This window comes from Rhinolophus sinicus, linkage group LG03 (genome assembly GCF_036562045.2).
Source record: "Rhinolophus sinicus isolate RSC01 linkage group LG03, ASM3656204v1, whole genome shotgun sequence".
Taxonomy (NCBI): Eukaryota; Metazoa; Chordata; class Mammalia; order Chiroptera; family Rhinolophidae; genus Rhinolophus; species Rhinolophus sinicus.
Window position 1 is genome coordinate 107,419,146 of NC_133753.1, and position 17,063 is coordinate 107,436,208.

Sequence of the window (17,063 nt, forward strand, 5' to 3'; positions counted from 1 at the left end):
AAGCATGGGTTGACTGCTTCCTATGTGCCAGTCATTGTATTAGGTGGTAGGGATCTCTATATAAAAAGCCAATTCCTGCTCTCAATGCAGTTACTATCCAGTGGGTTGGAAGAAAGTAAAGGGCCTATTACAATTCTAAGTGAGAAGAGACACTGGGAGTGCAGAACAGCCAGTGACCAAGTTGGCCTGGGGGAGTCAGGGGAAGGTTGGCAGAAAAGGGATGAAGGCAGATGGTTTTCCAAGATGGTGCAATGGGTAAACAGGACATTTGAGACAGAGGGAAAAAAATATATAGAAAAACCAAGGATGTTATGAGAACATGGTGTAAACTTCCAAGTGTTTCAGGAAGGCCTAGAACTAAAACTAAAAGGAATCCCTGAGGTGTGTGAAGTGGTATTTATTATCCAGGTCAATATTTTTCAACTTGCGTTCCTGAACTCGGGTTTGAGAGGCATCAAGCAGATCACCATGAGGACCAAAAAGCTTTAAAAAGTGTTCTGTGGTCAAAAAAGCTTGCAAAGAAAATACATGCTCTTCTCCACCTTGGAAAGCTACAGTGTTCATAAGCATAGTAAAGATTCTGCTATGTCTTGCACTAAAACTAGCTGTTTAAAGTGTCCGGAATTTATTTATCCAAAGAAAATGACACTATCATGTGTTTCCTGGAGGACTGACAGTTTTGGAAACACTAGTCTACACCTCTGCCCACTCATTAGGCACAGCTGTACTGGCCTGTGCATGAAGACACGGGTTTCAGGGACAAGCACAGCTGGCTGTGAATCTTGTCTCCATCAGTTCCTCACTGTTTGACCTTGGACAAGTTACTTAAGTCTTTGATGGACAGTTTCCTCATGTGTAACGTGGGTATATAATATGCTTTCTCTACAGGGGAGTTTTATTGAGCACCTCCCCCTGACACATAATATGTGCTTAAAGAATTTCCTCTCATTATCATTAGCGAACAGCTATGAATCTAATATGTCATCTGGATTAGCTGTAAGAACCTTAGCTTTGTTCGTCCCTCAGCATTCTAGCACAGTTTCTTTGAGTGGCTCTCAAAAGATTCTTGTTTACTGATACTCATACCTCAGCAGAAAAGGATTCCCCACAATATTGCAATTATAAAAATGGGAATACAAAGAAGAAGAAACAACCTTAATACACACACTCTCAGGATCTAACTGATTTTTTTAAATGAGGTATTATAATGTTCAGAGTAACACAATGTAGTGATTAAAAAATAAGCCATATAAAATGCAGTCTTGAAAATAGAAATATCTACCACATTGGGATGAAGATTATGACATGTGAGAGCTGGAAGGAATCCTAATCTGCAGGTTTTTAAAAGCAGGTGAGGAAGTTGCTCTTTTTCTGATGTCGCCTCAGAACAACCTCAGCCCACAGGCAACCTCAGAACACACTCTGAGTTCTTAGCTTGGAAAAGTATCCTTCACTTTGGGCCCCTGGAAAGTCCCACCCAGTCACCATTCCTTTGTAAATTCATCTTTGACCCCCCCAGGTTGAGTTAGATAATACCCACTGGGCTCCTGTAGCATCCATCTGTGCATGCTTCCATTAGGTGACATTTAATGCATGCTTACTGAGTGGCTGCTGTGGCTGGGAACTGGAGATGCACTTGTCAACCAAACAGAGTGGCCCTGCCCTCATGGAGCCTAGAGTCTGATGGGACCTCAGAGAGCAAACAGGTCAAGTATTATAAATTGAGAAAGTACCCTGAGGGAATAAAAGAGATGTTATAATAGAGAGTCAAAGGGGTTGTGTTTTAATTAGTTACCTTGCTGTCTCATCTGCTGGCTGTGAAGTATTTGAGTATAATTTCTGGTTCACATTTGTGTAACTCAACAGAGTACTGTGCCTGTATATATTGAGCATATAGTACCTCCTGACTGGATGAATGAATGAATGCATTAATGAATTCAATGAGTTAAATGAGACACACAGGGCTTGCCTAAGGTGACAAATAATTAGTGACAATTTCAGATATTGCCTTCGTTTAAAGTAGGAGAACACACACACACACAAACACACACACACACACACACACACACACACACACACACACACATTTGCCAGCACATCCAAATAATTTTGCCACTTGATTTCCAAGCCGAAGCAATGGGTAATTGTTGGGAACCCTTTCTTGATTTTTGGCCCAGTCTGACTGCTGTACTCTGTGGGTAAAGTAGTGGGTTGTCTCTCCTTGGACTTCACACTGCACAATGCAGAGAGGGGGCTCTCTATGTGCATCTGCTCTCTCTGACAATAAAAGCCCACAGCCAACCTCAGAACAATTAATTCTGTGTTCTGTGGGTACTTGGTTCTCTCAGTGCCTGTGAAAACACCAACATGATCAATGACTTTGAACTCAAGCGAGCTCGAAGAAAAAAGCATTTTATTTGGGTAATGGTGGCACCCCCGTGCACTTGTGATTAAAACAGGAAGCGAATGTGTGCAGCTCATCCAATTACCCTCAATGGTGTGTCATTCAAGAGGAAGACTCATTCTATTATTCCAAATCCCTCATTAAACTAATTCCAGCTGCAGTCCACACTTTCCTCCTTTCCTTGATTCTGAGGGGCAGACAGTGTGATTACCTAATTTAAATAAGAGCTAACTCATTGCTTTCTCTCGGTGCCAAGATGATTTTAAAAATGACCTGGCTCAGGGATAATATCCTCATACAATTATCAGATTCTATGAAAAATTAGAAAGTGCACATAAGGACATTTATATCCCTCCTGGAGAGAGCTAGACAGAGATGCACATAATTTTTCAGAGCATCACAAAGACAACCACTCACTTCACTGGCCACTTGATGTTTAAGTCACCATGTCAGCACTGCCCCGATAGGCTGATCAGTAGGAACACTCCTTCTCAGATGGGGATTTCAGAACTTCCTGCAGCAGGGAGGCCAACTCACCCACCAACTCAAAACCTGCTTTTCCAGATACAGAACACATTTTCTAGATGGGAGGTATAACATTAAATCATCTCAAGTTTTCAATATAATATTTAATATGGTGTCAGATGGGTACAAGATTGATCAGGGATAGATGGGAGAGGGCTTTGGGAGCAGGGTGAAAAGGATTAAGGGATTAAGAAGTACAAATTGGTAGTTACAAAATAGTCATGGGGATGTAAAATAAAGCATAGAGAATATAGTCAATAATATGGTAATAACTACACATAGTGCCAGGTGGGTACTAGACTAGTCAGGGGGATCACTTCTTAAATTATATAAATGTCTAACCACTATGCTGTACACCTGAAATTAATATGAAATAATATTGAATGTCAACTCTAATTGAAAAAAAGTTTTTAAAGGAGGGGGAAGGTGAAGAGGGATAAGAGGTCCAAATTTCTAGGTATAAAATAAGTAAGTCATTTGGGATGTAATGTGCAGCATAGGGAATATAGTCAATAATACTGTGATAGTGTTGTACAGTGTCAGACAGTTGCTGGACTTATCATGGTGATCACTTCTTTAGGTATATAAATATTGAGTAACCATGGTGTACACCTGAAACTACATATGTTAGCTATATTTTAATAAAAATAAAGAATATGCATATTTCTTGCAAAGCTGTAACTCATGATAAAGCCAACACCTATGAACCATTTATCCATTTTAAGAACAAGATACGACAAATACTCTTGAATTTACCTATGGGATCTTTCCTACCCCATATTCTTGCATATCTCAGATAAAACAATATTTAAAGTTTATGTTTCTAATTCCTTGCTTTTAAATAATCTACCTTATTTTGTTTTCTCTTTATAATGTTTATTTTTTTTCTGTCTGCCTTCATGATTTCTCCTTACCTTGAATTTTCAGCAGCTTGACAATGATGTATTTACCTTCAAATAATACAATGCTTCACAACCTGAAAATAGTATTCTCCCAATCTTGTTGTTCTACTTTAAAAATGTCCTTTGCCATTTCTGACATAGTACAGGTCTGCTGGTAATGAATTCTCAAGGCCCCTTTTGTCTGGAAAAGTCATTATTTTGCCTTTAATTTTTAAAAAAAGTATTTTCATTGGGCATAGAATTCTGGATGAACATTTTTATTTCCTGTGGGCATCTTAAACATGTCACTTCATTATTTTCTGATCTGCATTGTTTCTGACAAGAAGTCTGTCGTAATTTTTATCTTTTAAATGATGTACCTAAGGGTGTGTGTGTGTGTGTGTGTGTGTGTGTGTGTGTGTGTGATATTTAGGTATTTATCCTACTTGGGGTTTGGGTCAGTTATCCATTTATTGCCTGTCAGCTCTGAATGCACTGTCCACTCTATGTTCTGTGATAAGTAATGGAATTTCTTTGAGCATTTCTCCTTTAAAGTGAGGCAATGTAAAGCTTTCTCAATAGAGGGCGCTGAAGAGACACTGGGGGAAGAAGAGGCTTCTCACAATTCCTGGTGTGGACCACGCAGGATCAGGATCCAGTTGTGAGGACATCCGGTAGAAACCTGCTCAGAGAAAGGTCCCTCTGTGACCTGGCGGCCTCAGCCTGGCAATAACATTTGTACATTCTTTCAACATGGAAACCAAATCCCCACCTGCCTGCATGAAGCTGCCACACCCTGTACTCCCTCAGCAAGTTCTCACAGTTTGCATACAGCCGCATCTCTCTTGGATGGTCACACAGTGAACAGTCATTCCTCCTGCAAGTCCTCCCATTTTCCGGGCATGCCCCATGGGCTCTGAAGGCCTTTTGCCCCTGCTGGCACCCAGGCTCCCACTGTGTGCCTGTTCCCCAACCTACTCTCGAAGGTCACCTACTGTTTCTCAGTACTCCAGACCACCTCTGTCCTGGCCAAACCAATGAACTTCTGTGCTACCCAGTGGCTGGACCACACTTTCTCCAAAGAAGTCTAAACCCCTTCTACATTTGAACTTCTTTGGGTATGTATTTCTTGTCCTAGAGTACCATATAGAGTTTCCTTATATCTTATAGTTACTCTTTTAACATAATTAATATTTTTTATTAGTTTCAGGTGTACAAAGCAACATGATAGTTAGACATTGACACCCCTCACAAAGTGATAACCTCCCTCCCCCAAGCCACTGTCCTTCTGACACTTTGTATAGCTGTTACAATGCTATTGACTATATTCCTTATGCTGACTATGCATTGGGAAGGACTTGCAGGAGGAATGACTGTTCTTGTGTGACCATCCAAATGGATGCGGCTGTATGCAAACCGTAAGAACTTGTCGAGGGAGTCCAGGCTGGCAGCTTCATGCAGGCAGGTGGGGATTTGGCTTCCATGTTGAAAGGATGCATGCACATCCCAGATGCATGACCAATGTGCTGTACACCTGAAGCTGAAGTAGAATAATATTGTATGTCAACTATAATTAAATGTATGCAATTAATAATTTTTTATATTAAACTTCACCCTGTTTACCTACCATATATTTTCTATCTCCTGATTAGATCCATACTATACAGGGTTCTCTGAGCTTCCTGGATCTGGGGTTTGATATCTTATATTATTTTTAGAAAATGTTTGGCTATTATCTCTTCAAATAGTTCTTCTGTCCCTATCTCCCTTTCTAATCCTCCTGCCATTCCAATTGCACACATTTTAGACTGTTTGATAGTGGCCTATAGTGCTTGGATGTTCTGTTGTTGTTGTGTGTTTTTTTAACATTTTTTACTTTTTTTTTCCTTTGTGTTTCATTTTGGGTAATTTCTACTGATCTATCTTCACGTTCACAAATTCTTTCTTTGGATGTGTTAAGTCTACTGAGAAGCCCATCAAAGGCATTCTTTATCTCTGTTATAACTTATTCCTAGCATTTTCATTAGATTCTTTCTTGCAGCTTCCATTTCTCTGCTGAGATCCTCCATCTGTTCATGCATGTTGCCCTTCTTTTAGCTTACCTTTTTGACTACCTTCTTTTTGACTACAGCCTTTAACATATTAATCACACTTATTTTAAATTCCCTGCCTGATAGTTCAAATATCTTGGTCACCTCTAAGTCTGGTTCTGTTGATCACTTTGACTCTTGACAGTGGGATGTTTTATCTTGCATTTTTATGTGTCTCACAACTTTTTATTTTATGTGGTGTTTAGTGATATATATCCATTCCAATTTTATCTCTCGGGAACATTACCGATTCTTTGCTGAATTCTTTCTCACTCTACAAGCCCCAACTCAGATGCTGCCTAAAATGTTAAATCTTCCCTGTCTCCCCTAGGTCACCTCTCTGTGTGCTACATAAATCTGGTAAATAAATATAGACATGGATAAAATAAGTGTAATTCTGAAAAAGGGTCACCAGATTGGTGGAAGCATGGCTGCTATTTCACTTGAGTAGTGGTTTATGGGACCTGGATTTTTTCTTTTTTTTTTTCTCCTTGAAGAGAAGGTAGGAAGAAGACATGGATTCAGCCTTCAAATAGTTAAAGAGTTGCCTCCTGGAGTTTAGAATTGGAGAACAAAATTGGGAACTGCTCTCAGAAAGGTATATGACAAGGGCACAATACCTCGGGAACAAGGACAGCTCAGTAAACAGAGCACAAATGTCCACTTTGAGCTTTTGGCATAGCCCCACACCTAACACAAAGAGTCCTCGTGTTCTGGAGCCCAGGGTCCATGCTGACCTCCCAAAAGAACTTCCCAAAGACCCCAGAGGAAGGCTCAAGTAGCGTCCGTGGCCCAGCTTAGTGTTCAGTGCTAACAGAGCAGAGCAAAGCTCTGTGCATATCTATTTTTAAGCAGCCAGATGTACGCAGCCATGCCTAAGAGGCCCTGGGAAACCATTCATTGTTAGATTAAACCTGTGGTTGCTGGAAGCCTTTTTCTAACTCAGCATGCTATGCTATTAGAGGCCTGACATGCTTTCTAGTCATGCAGGGAAGAACTTCCAGGGTATTATTTAAAGAGCATCCCAATCCTTTGCACAACTTCATCCAGCACACCTGGGAGTCTCAACTCCACTGACAAATCAATAGCCCCCATGTCCTGCATTGTCAAAGTGAGGTCATGGGAGCAAGTTCAGTGAAGGGCAGAAACTGCAGCAGAACGCACATTTCACAGACAGACTGCATTTTGTGGCTGAGTCCCCAAACCTCCATTACTACTGGGCAGGGGAGTATCTTCATTTCACTCACAGCTACAGGAGCCAGAGAGGAAATGTGTGCCCTTGTGCATGACGGGAGGGGTGTCTTCATTCACTCCTCACAGCCGCTGATTCATGCCCCAGACAGGCTTGCCCCTGGCAGTGGGGCCTCTCCACTCCTTACCAGCCTGAGGAGACTTCCTTGTCATCCTTTCACTCATGTAAGTCTTTTCTGTTGGAGGCATCCTGCTCTCCTTTCTCTATTCCAAACCCTCTCTAGTCTAGGAAGAGCTGAAACAGTTCCTTGACAGACATATAGAAATGCTAGCAGCCTTGTCTATTTGTTCTCCAGCAAAGCCCCACCACTCCTGTCTTGGGCCTCACAAGCCTTTGCGTTCAGCCCAGACCCAGAGGCGACAACTCTACTGTGACCTTGGCTTCATGTATCCCACGAGAACTAGCTACCTTCCTCAGGGTGTCAATCTAGTCCAGGCAACACAATGTTTTCAGATACAAGAAAGAGCAATTCTCACTGAGTATGATCTTTCTTTGATAATTCAAGTTCTTTTGGCATGTCATGAGAAGTATTTAAGACAGAGGTTGCAAACTATTGGCCCATGCGCCAAATCCAGCCTGCAGCCCTATTTTGTCTGCAAACACAAGTTAAATTTTTTGGAATTGGTTGACAACTTTTTAAAATGGGGTGATTCCATATAAAAACTTAGATGAGCTGTTCTGAATATAGCAGGCCTGCATGCCTGCATGGCAACCCCTGATGGAATTGAGCGCAGCTGCTGCCTTTGGATGGGCATGGCTTTATAGTTCCCTCCATCCCTGCTACCTCGGCTGTTCTGTACCCACCCCATCTCTTCCACTATGATACCTGCCTGGCCCTGGAGTTAACAGCCCATGACTCCTCCAAGGCCAATAACTATCGACACTGCTGTGAGTCTTGCACTGAGTCTTAGAATATTTTACTTTAAAAAGTCTTTCAACACAAAGGAGCTTACATTCTAAGTGGGAAATAAGTTAATATTTATAGAGAGGAATTGATTCTAGAACATAAAATCTTAGAAATGCCTATATAGCCAAACTGTGCATTCATTTAACACATTTCACTGAGCTTTTACTGACTGTCCAGGAACCACTGATTCAGAGTTGATGGAATAAGATAAAATGCCTGCCCAAAAACGCTTGCGATCTAATGGAAAAAACACATAAGAAAGCCGACCATTTCTTTACAACATGATACATGCACTATATGGAATTATGAAAAGTAGGAATTCTCAGAGGGAGTACCTTATAAGAATTTTCTGTGCATCCCTAGATTCTAATATGTATCTACAGGTTGTTGACAAAAGATTCTACTTTATATAGTTTAACAAGTTTTATTAGGGGATGTCAAGAGCTCACAAGATTATCGGAAAGGCCCAGCTTCCAAGAAGCACTCCTCATATCTGCTACAGACCTGGGCCTCCGGAGAAACCCCTGCTCTGGCATGACACGGAAACTGCCAATTCCAAAAACCATTGGATGACTCTGGAAGCTACCTCCACAGCACCCAGCTCCAGAATCACAGCAGCAGTGTCATAATCCACACCAGCAGCCTGCATCCCTCCAGAACTTAAAGTTATCTACTAGCTGCAAGTTTGTACCCTTAAACAACATCTCCCCAATTCCTCAGCCCCTGGTAACCACCATTCTGTTCTCTATTTTTACAAGTTCATTTTTTTTTAAAGATTCCACATATAAGTGAGATCACACAATATTTATCTTTCTCTGTCTGATTTATCTCACTTAACATAATGCTTTCAAGGTCCACCCATGTTTTCACAAATGGCAGGATTACCTTCTTTCTCATGACTGAATAATATTCCGTTATATATATATATATATACATATACACATATATATACATATATACATATACATATATATATATATAGTATCCTAGGTATGGGGATTGCATTCATTCCTTCCTGGTGCCACAGGGGCCAAGCTTCTGAGTTACCCTCCATCAGGAATGCTGGACGTTCATTCTATATCAGTGATTTCCAGATACAGATAAGTAGTTGTCCCGACGCTGCCCAGACGAGAGGGAGACAGATGTGGCACAGTGAGGACTGGGATATTTTTCACTTGTTCAGTGCTCTATCCTCAGTGAGCACTGAACAATGCCTGGAACACAGAAAATGTTCGATAATATTTGGTAAATAAATGGACAAATGAAATAAGTGAGGTCAGTGATAGGAAGGGCAGGAATCAGGGCACAGTCATTTGTCATCTTCCAAGAGTTTCCCCTTAGGGGGCACGATAGCCAAAATGTGTGTGTCCCAAGGGCAGGTGGACATATGAGAATGTGAGGGATACAAGAGGAGCAGCATCAGGATGGCGCTGGCACATATATCCTTGGAGAACTGAGAGAGACAGGATAGGGTTGCAGCAGGGTGGTCCAAAGCTTGTAGGTGCAAGAGATAGCCAAATATTTGCACTTAATCAATGATGTCAGGATTAATAAACGAACAACTGAATCTAAAATGAAATGTTGAAAGGAAACAAAATGGTACAAGAGGAAAAAAACAAAGATTTTTTTCAGCCAAGTTCTAAGGAAAGAATAAGAGGACAAAGTAAAGGCAGGTATACAAGTAAATGCTAAGCTTCTTGCTACACAAATGATAGACAAGGGCAAGTCAGGTCAGGAATTAATAATATTAGTAATCGATAGTATTTATTCTGCGCTTACCATGCTCCAGATGTGGTGCCAAATGTGAAGGTGACGGAAGTGACTACGGTATTAATACTTAGTGTTTATAGATGGTAGAGACAAATGTTATGAAAATTCCCTCTATTTTATAGGTAAGGAAACTGAGGCAGGAAAGCAGGTAATATGCTCAAGTCCTCCTGCTTGGAAGTGGTGGAGCGGGGCTTGGGTTCATGCCCTGTCTCCTGGCTCCACAGTCCCAGATGTCACATCTAGAAAACAATACACTGAGATCTCAGGGTGGGGTTCTGGCGGCTGATAAGGTCGAAATCCACAATAGGCTGCTGGCTTCCTTCCTGAATCCCTCCTGGAGATTTCCCAGGAGCAAGGATTGTATTGACATCATACTTATTAGGTACATCACTGGATGTACACTTCTTCTGATGCAGCAAATCTACCTCTACAAATGTTTCTCTCACTTATGCTAGTACATATATAAATGACAAAAGTATAAGGTTAATTGTTTCAAAGAACTTGTAATAGTAAAATCCTGGGAACCACTTTTAGGTCCATCAATAGAAGAATGGTAACGAGATAAAAGGGTTGTCATCTAGAGAAAAATTATTGAATCCACATCTCACACCCTATACTAGCACAAATTCCAAATGGATGCATATTTAAATGTAAAGAAATATAAAAGTACTACAAAAACATGGAGTGGGAATGGATTTTCTAACTATGATACAAAATCCAGAAGCTGTGAAAGAAAGATTTATAAATCTGATTACATAAACATTTTTAATAGAAACTTTTGCCATATGCTTAAAAACTCAAAAGCCAACCAGGAAAAAAATTTGCAACTTAAATTGCATAAAAAGCACTAATTTACCTGTCATATTAAGAGCTCGCGTACATTCATAATACCAATAACTAATAGAAAGATATAAATTCACAGTCCACAGAAAAAAATACAAATGTCTTTAAATACATGGATTCCACATATTTTGATCTTCCACATTTTAATTTTCATTCAGTTCCAAATATTTTTAATTCTGTTGTGGTTTCTTTTAACCTATGACTTTTTTAGGGGTGTATTGGGGATTTTTAATTTCTCTTCTAGTTATTGTTCTCTAGATTAATTCCATTGTGATCATACAACATGCTTTATTATTCTACTTTTGAAATTTGTTGAGACTTGCTTTGAATTCCACCATATATATGGTCTATATTGGTAAATGTCCCATATACACTAGAAAACAATGTATAATCTATAGTTGGAGGGATATTTTTATACATTAGCTAAATCATATTTGTTATTCATGATTCTCAAAACTCCTATATCCTCATTGATTAATTTCCTGCTTGTTCTACCAGTTACTGAAAAATGTATTAAAGTTTAGAAATATAACTGTGGTTTTGTTTATTTCTCCTTTTAGTTATGAAATTTGAAACTGTTATTAGGTGCACATAAATTTAGAATTTTTCAACAATCCTCCTATTGAATTGGTCCTTTGATCTCTAGTGATGCTTCTTGTCTTAAAGTTTTTGATAGTGACATAACCACACCACTTTTCTTTTGGCTCATGTATGCTGGGTATATCTTTAATTAGAATATTTACTCCACTTAAAGCTAATGTAATTACTGATATATTTGGGCCTAAATATATCTTGTTAATTGCATACTTGAGTTATAAAAGATGATCTTGAATTTATACACTCAGCACATCTGAGAAAAACGCAAGGATCTCACAACACTTTAAACCAATCTACTTCCTTGACTTTTTGTACAATTGTTACCATGTTTTCAGTTATGCATATTGAGACCCAACAATATATTATTTTACCAATTGTTTAAAAAATTCAATATTCATTAGATTTACCCACATATCCACCACATTTTTATCCTTTCTAGTTCTGCTCATTTCTTTCTGAATTATTATATTTCCGTCTGGGATCATTTTTCTCCTGCCTAAAGAATTCTCTTTAGTATTTCTTTTTAGTTCAGGTCTGCTGGCAAAAAAAAAAATAAAAAAAAAATAAAACTCTCAGTTTTTGTGTGCCTTTATTTCACCTTCACTTCTGAAGGATACTTTTTATGGGTGTGGATTTTTACAATGATTTTTTTCCTGTCTTTTAGCAATTTAATGATTCCATTCATTGTCTTTAGACTTGGACTTTTATCATTTCTTTTAAGAAGTTAGCTGTATGTTATTGTGACTCCTCTGAAGATAATGTGACTCCTCTGTACTTTTAAGACTTTTTTCTTTTTTTAATTTCAGTTTCATTGAGATATAATTGACATACAGCCCTGTATGTTTAAGGTGTACAGCATAATGACTTCACATACATATATTGTGAAATGATTACCACAGTAAGTTTACTGCACTCAATCTTAATTATTAGATTCTGTAAATTGTTTCCAAATCTCTCTGCAATTTTTTTTAAATTAAAGTTTACTGGGGGTGACAATTGTTAGCAAAGTTACATAGATTTCAAGTGTAAAATTTTGTAAAACGTGATCTATGTATCACATTGTGTGTTCACCACCCAGAGTCAGTCCTCCTTCTATCACCATATATTTGATCCCGTTTACCCTCATCTACCACCCTCTCCCCCTTACCCTCTGGTGACCACTAAACTACCATGTTTCCCCGAAAATAAGACCTAGCCAGACCATCAGCTCTAATGAGTTTTTTGAAGCAAAAATGAACATAAGACCCGCTCTTATTTTAACATAAGACCGGGTCATTAATGTAATGTAATGTAATTAATCTAACATATTATAATATAAGTAATATAATATAACATAACACAACATAATATAACATAATACCAGGTCTTATATTAATTTTTGCTCCAAAAGTCAAATTAGAGCTGATAGTCTGGCTAGGTTTTATTTTCGGGGAAACACGGTATTGTCTTTGTCTACGAGTTTTTGTTTCTTCATTTCTTTGTCTTGTTCTTTTGTTGTTTTCAGTTTTATATACCACATGTCAGTGAAACCATATGGTTCTCGAATTTTTTTTTAATTGAATTTATTGGGGTGACAATTGTTAGCAAAATTACATAGATTTCAGGTATACAATTCTGTATTACATCATCTATAAATCCCATTGTGTGTTCACCACCCAGAGTCAGTTCTCCTTCCATCACCATATATTTCATCCCCCTTACCCTCATCGCCCACCCCCCTCCCCCTTTGCACACTGGTAACCACTAAACTATTGTCTGTGTCTATGAGTTTTTGTTTCTCATTTGTTTGTCTTGTTCTTTTGTTGTTTTTTGGTTTATATACCACATATCAGTGAAATCATATGGTTCCCTGCTTTTTCTGTCTGCCTTATTTCGCTTAGCATCATACTCTCAAGATCCATCCATGTTTAACATTTGTGAAAACATGGGTGAATCTTGGGTTCTCAATTCTATTCCATTGGTGTATGTGTCTGTTTTTCTGCCAACACCATGCTGTTTTGATTATTGTAGCCCTGTAGTACAAGCTAAAGTCAGGGAGTGTGCTACCTCCAGTATTGTTCTTTTTTCTTAAGATTGATTTGGCTATTCGGGGTCTTTTGTGGTTCCAAACAAATCTGATGATTTTTTGTTCTATTTCTTTAAAAAAATGCCATTGGGATTTTGATGGGGATTGCATTAAATCTGTATATTGCTTTGGGTAATATGGCTATTTTAACTATGTTCATTCTTCCAATCCATGAGCACGGAATGTCTTTCCATTTCTTTGTGTCTTCTTCAATTTCTTTCAAAAATGTCTTATAGTTTCAGCATATATAACATCTTTGGTTAAGTTTATTCCTAGGTATTTTATTCTTTTTGCTGCAATTGCAAAAGGAATTGTTTTTTGTATTTCTTTTTCTGAGATTTCATTGTAAGTTTAGAGGAATGCAATGAACTTCTGTATGTTGATTTTGTAGCTGGCAACTTTACTGTATTTCTTTATTGTTTCTAATAACTTGTTGGAAGAGTCTTTAGGGTTTTCTATATATAGAATCATGTCGTCTCCAAAAAGTTACAATTTAATTTCTTCATTCCTAATATGCATGTGTTTTATTTCTTTCTCTTACCTAATTGCTCTGGCGAGGACTTCCAACACGATGTTGAAAAGCAGAGGTGATAGGGGACAGCCCTGCCATGTTCCTGAACATAGAGCAAAGGGCTTCAGTTTTTCACCATTAATTATGATAGTAGCTGAGGGTTTGTCATATATGGCCTTTATTATGTTGAGGTATTTTCCTTCTATACCCATTTTATTAAGTGTTTTAATCATAAATGGATGTTGTATCTTGTCAAATGTTTTTTCTGCATCTATTGATATAATCATATGATTTTTGTCCTTTATTTTGTTTATGTGATGTATCACATTGATCGATTTGCATATGTTGAACCATCCTTGTGCCCCTGGTATTAACCCCACTTGGTCGTGATGAATAATCTTTCTAATGCATTGTTGCATTCGATTTGCTAGAATTTTGTTTATGATTTTTGCATCTAAATTCATCAGAGATATTGGTCTGTAATTTTCTTTTTTTGTGTTATCCTTACCAGGTTTTGGCATCTATGTAATGTTGGCCTCATAAAATGAGTTAGGGAGTACTGTCTCTTCTTCAATTTTTTGGAAGAGTTTGGGCAGGACTGGTATTAGACCCTCTTTGAAGGTTTGGTAGAATTCACTAGTGAAGCCATCTGGTCCAGGACTTTTGGTTTGGGGAAGGTTTTGGATGACTGATTCAATTTCGTTACTGGTGATCGGTCTGTTTAGATTTTCCAGTTCTTCATGGTTCAGCCTTGGAAGGCTATATGTTTCTAAGAACTTGTCCATTTCTTCTAGGTTGTTGAATTTGGTGGCACATAGTCCTTCAGAGTATTCTTGGATGATCCTTTGCCTTTCTGTGGCATCTGTGGTACTAACCCTCTGTCATTTCAGTTTTGTTTATCTGTGTCATTTCTCTTTTTATCTTAGTGAGTCTAGCTAAGAGTTTGTAAATTTTATTAATCTTCTCAAAGAACCAGCTCTTTGTTGCATTAATTTTTTCTATTGTCCTTCTGTTCTCTATTTCATTCATTTCTGCTCTGATTTTTATTATTTCCTTCCAAACGTTGGGTTGCATTTGTTAATTTTTTTCTAGTTCTTTAAAGTGTAACGTGAGGTTAATTATCTGGGATTTTTCTTCTTTCTTGAGATAGGCCTGTAATGATATAAATTTCCCTCTTAAAACTCTTTCGCAACATCCCAAAAATTTTGGTAGGATGTATTTTCATTGTCATTTGTTTCTATGTATCTTTTGATGTCTCCTCTTATTTCTTCTTTGACCCAGTCGTTCTTTAAAAGTATGTTGTTTAATCTCCACATATTTGTGGTTTTTCCTGCTTTGTTTTTGCAGTTGAGATCCAATTTCAAAGCCTTGTGATCAGAGAATATGCTTGGGATGATTTCAACCTTCTTAAATTTGCTGAGGCTAGTTTTATGTCCCAATATATGGTATATCCTTATGAATGTTCCATGTACACTAGAAAAGAATGTATAGTCTGATGTTCTATGATGAAGTGCTCTATAAATGTCAATTATGTCCATTTCATCTAAGGTGTCATTTAAGGCTGTGTTTCATTATTTGTTTTCTGTTTGGATGATCTATCCATATCTGTCAATGATGTATTTAGGTCCCCTATTATAATTGTGTTTTGGTCAATTTCTCCCTTTAGTTCTGTTAGTAATTGCTTAGTATATTTCAGTGCTTCCTGATTGGGGGCATAAATATTGATGACTGTTGTATCTTCTTGTTGTATAATCAGTCCCCTTTATTATTATGAAATGTCCATCTTTGTCTCTTGTTACCCTTTTTATCCTGAAGTCTCTTTCATCTGACATCAGGATGACTACACCTGCTTTTCTCTGAATACCAATTGCTTGCAGTGTCATTTTCCACCCATTCACTTTGAGTCTATAGTTATCCTTGTAGCTGAGATGTGTCTTTTGGAGGCAACATAAGGTTGGGTTTAGTTTTTTTTATCCAATCTGCTACTCTGTGCCTTTTTATTGGTGAATTCAGTCCATTTACACTTAGGGTGATTATTGATATATGAGAATTTCCTATCATTCTATCTCTGGTTTTCCAGTAGGATGGTGTCTCTATGGTTTCTTTGCTTTTCTATTGCTGTCTATTTTTTCAGTGTGGTGGTATTCTATTATTTTTCCCTGTATTTTTTCTTTTTTTTATATTATATATTTCAGTTCTGGATTTTTTAGGGAGTGGTTTCCATTAAGTTTATGTAAAAGAAAGTCTCATATTCAGAGTATTCCATTTTCATCAGTATACCTACTTTCTGCATTCTCCTGTGCCACTTCAGACCTTTACTCTCTCCCTTTTTGTGCTTTTGTCACAAATTTTTGGTATTTATGTTGTGAGTTGATTTCTGCACTGCATTAGCAAGTTGTATTTTTCCTCTTTTTATAAGTGTTTTTTTTCCCGTCTTTACTTTGTACATTATGTTTGAGTATATAGTGTTCTATTTGGTGTAGGGGTTGCCATTTCATGCTTCTGTCTGTCCGTTTGTAATATTACTCATGGTTATGTATTCTTTTGTTTTTTGTTTCTGGTCGAATAGCCTCCTTCTGTGTTTCTTGCAGTGTAGGTCATGTGTTAGAAAATTCCCTCAGCTTCTGTATGTCTGGAAAGGTCTTTATTCCTCCTTCATATCTAAAGGATATCTTTGCTGCATATATTATTCTTGGATCATAATTTCTCTTTTTCAATAGTTTGAATATTTGAGTCCACTCCCTCCTGGCTTGTAGAGTATCTGCTGAAAAAACTCATGATAATCTAATGGGCTTTCCTTTGTAGGTTACCGTCTTCTTTTCCCTGGCTGCCTTGAGGAGTCTTTCTTTGTTGTTAATTTTTGACAGCTTCAATACAATGTTCCTTGGAGAAGGCCTGTTAAGATTGAGGTAATTAGGTGTTCTATTTGCTTCTTGGATTTGAGGATCCAGTTCTGTCCACAAGTTTGGGAAGTTCTTATCAACAATTTGTTTGAATATATTCTCTGCTCCCTTCTCTCTTTCTTCTCCTTCTGGTATGCCCATTATTCTTATATTGCTCTTTCTGATGGAGTCAGAAAGTTCTTGTAGAATTCTTTGATTTTTTTAACTCTCAAGTCTCTCTCTTCTTCTATCTGTGTCATTTCCAGATTTCTATCTTTGATTTCACCGATTCTTTCCTCTATGTGGTGAGTTCTGTTACCTAAGGTGGCTATTTCT

At 38.0% G+C, this 17,063-nt stretch overlaps 1 protein-coding gene across 11 annotated transcripts in view; it reads right to left on the reverse strand.

Annotated features, from left to right (window-relative positions):
* Positions 1-17,063, reverse strand: part of CALN1 (calneuron 1) — a 631,046-nt gene that overhangs the window by 114,240 nt on the left and 499,743 nt on the right. The window lies entirely within an intron of this gene.